The 4001-nt window shown below is 37.5% G+C and overlaps 4 non-coding genes across 4 annotated transcripts; all 4 read right to left on the bottom strand.

Annotated features, from left to right (window-relative positions):
* Nucleotides 1–641: 641 nt before the first annotated feature.
* Nucleotides 642–721, bottom strand: Trnal-uag. The gene has a single exon. It is a non-coding gene; the product is annotated as a tRNA-Leu (tRNA).
* Nucleotides 722–2393: 1672 nt separating this feature from the next.
* Trnap-agg lies at nt 2394–2466 on the bottom strand. Its single transcript has one exon. It is a non-coding gene; the product is annotated as a tRNA-Pro (tRNA).
* A 705-nt stretch (nt 2467–3171) lies between these two features.
* On the bottom strand, nt 3172–3243 carry Trnap-agg. Its single transcript has one exon. It is a non-coding gene; the product is annotated as a tRNA-Pro (tRNA).
* A 366-nt stretch (nt 3244–3609) lies between these two features.
* On the bottom strand, nt 3610–3681 carry Trnap-agg. Its single transcript has one exon. It is a non-coding gene; the product is annotated as a tRNA-Pro (tRNA).
* Nucleotides 3682–4001: the final 320 nt, after the last annotated feature.

The raw sequence follows: 4001 nt of genomic DNA on the forward strand, positions 1-4001 counted from the left end.
GCACGCGTGGCTTACGGGTCGGTCTCCCCCATTGTTCGATGTTGTCTGTGGCCGGGAGAATTCATCGACGGCTCAGAACTTTGACAAGTGCATTGAAGTGCAGTCAGCGGTGGGTAGGGGAAATTAAGGGCATGAAAAACGAGGAAGGAGACGCAAACATGTGTTGGAAAAACCATAAAGAAATATATAAAACGTAAACCTAATTAGCAACAGACATGCTGGGAAAGAGAAGGGGGGTTTTATGAGGTGCGGAATCAGATTTAAGGTTTAGTGTTGATATCCAGCGACAGCTGAATTAAATCAGGCGAAAAAACCAACTTAAGATTTAAAGATATTAGGGGAAAGTCATATTAAAATAGGGAAATGGTCATAAGTGACATTGTAATTAAATAGCAGCATGAAAACTGAAAACTCTTTACGACATTATTATGGAATTTATGAAATTATTATATTTTTTATTGTCTATGATGGAAAAGAAATAAAATACGAAATTTGTTATGGTGCAATTCAAATTGTTATAAAAAGAGGTCACTCACATTTTTTTTTTGCTAGAAAAGTCAACTATTTGTTTTGACAAATTGTTAACAATTAAAACCAAAATATGTTTAAGATGATTTCAATGTTTATTGCAAAAAAAGTTGTGACAGCGGTGGGATTCGAACCCACGCCCTTTCGGACTGGTGCCTAAAACCAGCGCCTTAGACCGCTCGGCCACGCTGCCGGGATTTTCCGGGAGACGAACTTCCCCGTTGGGCTGCGGACTATTTATAGAACAGCAATTAGATAAGCATTGACATTAGAAACAAAAATATTCAAGTACCCGGGAGAGCGCCGCACTCGCACACATTCGAGCAAAAAAGGTGATAAAAGCTAGGCGGCATCTGGTGTTTGTGCTGGTGTCACTGATGCCGGTTGCTATGTGGTTAAGTGCTGCAGTTGCCATTTCACGCTCGGCTAAATCGCAGCTAAATCGTAACCTGAGCACCGTTTCCGGCAGGGCAATCAAAACCAAATCGAGCCTTGTCCCCTGTTGCCCGGGGGCCTCATCATAAAAATCACCAAAACCGCAGCCCAGCAACAACAAAATCATCACACAACAGTTCCATACACTGACAAAATCAAGGGGCTTCAATTAAGAAAGAGTTGAAAAATTTTAATATATCCTAATATTGTTTTATTTTTGTCTGATTCCAACAATGTAGAGTAAGTGTAAAATATTTCGAAACTAATATACAATTTTCATATAATAAATTTATAAATTTATTTTAAATCCGAAGGATAACTTTATAAGAAGTCCGCATCTGATTTGAATATGTTGAGCTATTTAAAACTAAATAAAAAATTTTGTTTACAATATAACTTTGAATATATTTTTTTTGAGTGTACTTATCCAATATACACACACAGCCGATTGATGCGCCACGAGTTCAAGTCAATTGCAGAGCCCTCGGGATCTGCGGCTGAGGAGCGAAGCGAGTTGTTCCTCTTTGTCGCCGGGTGCTGAAACCACAGGCTTTAACCCCCCGCCAGTCAATGTGATGTATTTGTCAGTGAAAAATTCATATAAGAAAGACTAAAGTCTATTTAACGACTACAAAAATACCGATTAAAAATATATAACAAGACAAGCAAATTGAAACACAAGATCCTTAATTATGACACATAATTTTTCCTTACAGATTTAGGTGATTACCAAATATGTAATTTTAAATATGTGGTTATATCTTCTGGGTTTTTTTTTTGTTACAAAAGAAGTTAGATTATACGTAAATTTTAATAATTATTTTAATTACTGACAAGTCTAGATTTCTCGACTTTTCTTTTCCAATGGGTACCATAATATACATTACGAAAAGTATCTCCTCACGCGAAGGCAGGCTATCAAATGCAGCCTTTTTGGGGTGTGAGAAGCCGGTGGCTGAAGGGGCGGTGGCGCAGACGGAGGCTTGGAACAGACGCCGGCATTGAAATCGAAATCGGAATCGACAACCAGACACTTCAAACGCATGCAAAACGCATCGAAACAATGAGATTTACGTGCTTCCAGCTGTTATGGACTGCAATCGGATACATGGGCAGGAGTTGGGGAAGGGTTCGGGCTGAGTGCCGTATTATTACAATGCGAAAGAGATCTGCCAGCCAAGTCCCCTCGAGCCCAGGGGGGCGGCAAATGGATTTCGGGTAATGACAGCCATGAGCTCTTGGTCTGCCGGTGTCTGCTTGGTCAGCCAAGCCGAAAAGTTTGTTGTGTTAATTTTCAATGCATAAAATTCATTCGCCGGGTCTACACTGCCAATACACAGCGAAAAAACATATAAATATACCATAGTTATTAATTTCAATTTCAATATCAAATCAAATCCCAAATTTTATTTCAAAAAAGATTTTTTCCTGGGCTCGTCCGGGATTTGAACCCGGGACCTCCCGCACCCTAAGCGGAAATCATACCCCCTAGACCAACGAGCCAGTTGAAAAACAGCCGCCAAACTAGGTCTTATCAATGTAAAGTTCGAAATTCGAATTTAAATAAAAGACTGGTCAAAACGTGAGGTGCATGTGGCTTTTGATGGATCTTATATTTATTGTTGTTTTTAAACGAGTTTTTGAGGTCACATATCTGATACACATTTAATGGATTGTATTTTATGTTTGTTTTTGGTTTTAATAAAATGTGTTTTTGCTATAAGTTAATTAATTTTTAACTTCAGATCTTCAGAAATTGTAAATTTTTGTATAATATCCTAAAGGTTTTTCATTGTTATGATTTTCTGCGAAGTTATATGTACATTTTTAGTGTACCATGCACCCTTTAGTCTCGGTTCTTCGGTTTTCAATTGGGAGTTGCCCCAACGCAGTTCTGGTGTCTGTGACTCCTGTCTGACAATCCGTCTACTGAATATTTTTCTCCCCTCGGGGTGAAATTGTAATTGAGCCGGCTTGGCTTACCTTTGGTCGATTTGAGTTTGGCACCGGTTAATTGTTATTGTTACAACGATCAAATATCGTTAAACCTTTGTTGACTGTTTAAGTTCTTTAAAACAAATGGATGTTAACATCAACATAAAATAGGCATTAAAAACGAAAAGGTTTTTTGAGAACATTGCACATAGTGAAACAACCTAATCATTTGTAATATTATTTTTTAGTCCAATAAAAAAAATTACATTACTTGGGCTCGTCCGGGATTTGAACCCGGGACCTCCCGCACCCTAAGCGGAAATCATACCCCTAGACCAACGAGCCGGGTAACATATACAGTCCGAGCTTTTTTTTATCAAGTTCGAAAAATATAAAGCCTACACAATGAGTTTGTAATTATAATTTTATCTATAAAAAAAAAACTAAAAATCAGCAGAAATGCTGACATGAAAAAATATATAAGAAACAAACTAATTTATAGAGGTTGTCAGAACTTATTTATATAGCGATATATAGTTTAAAACTGAGGTTTTGTTTTTAGATTAATATTTTCAAAAAAAAAAAATCATAAAATAAAATATTTTTACGTACAGAAAGTTTATGGATAATTTAGCTTATGAATCAAAACTTATATATTCGAAATCCTGAAGTATAAAAAATGTTGAAATAAGCAAAAAATTTACTGAACTTGGGCTCGTCCGGGATTTGAACCCGGGACCTCCCGCACCCTAAGCGGAAATCATACCCCTAGACCAACGAGCCAGTTGAAAACTTGCCGCCAAACTACGTCACTCGAACGTAATGTTCGAAATTCGATTTTGAATAAGACTGGTCAAAACGTGAGATGCATGTGGCTTTGAGTTTAAAAATGGAAAGTTTAGGTTTTGATGGCTCTTGTATTTCTTGTCTTCAAACGGGTTTAGTGTATAATGTAAACTTTTAGAGGCCCATTAATGGCCAGCCACCAAATCCCCTATTGTCACTCACAATCGTTCAGTTTATAGTGGCTTTTGGCTGGCTATAAATGTACTCAATTAGCTGTTAATAGCTTCGGTTTTCCCTCCTCAGCGATTTATTAGAGA

The sequence above is a fragment of the Drosophila ficusphila genome, unplaced genomic scaffold, assembly GCF_018152265.1.
Source record: "Drosophila ficusphila isolate 14025-0441.05 unplaced genomic scaffold, ASM1815226v1 contig_286, whole genome shotgun sequence".
In the NCBI taxonomy this organism is placed as follows: domain Eukaryota; kingdom Metazoa; phylum Arthropoda; class Insecta; order Diptera; family Drosophilidae; genus Drosophila; species Drosophila ficusphila.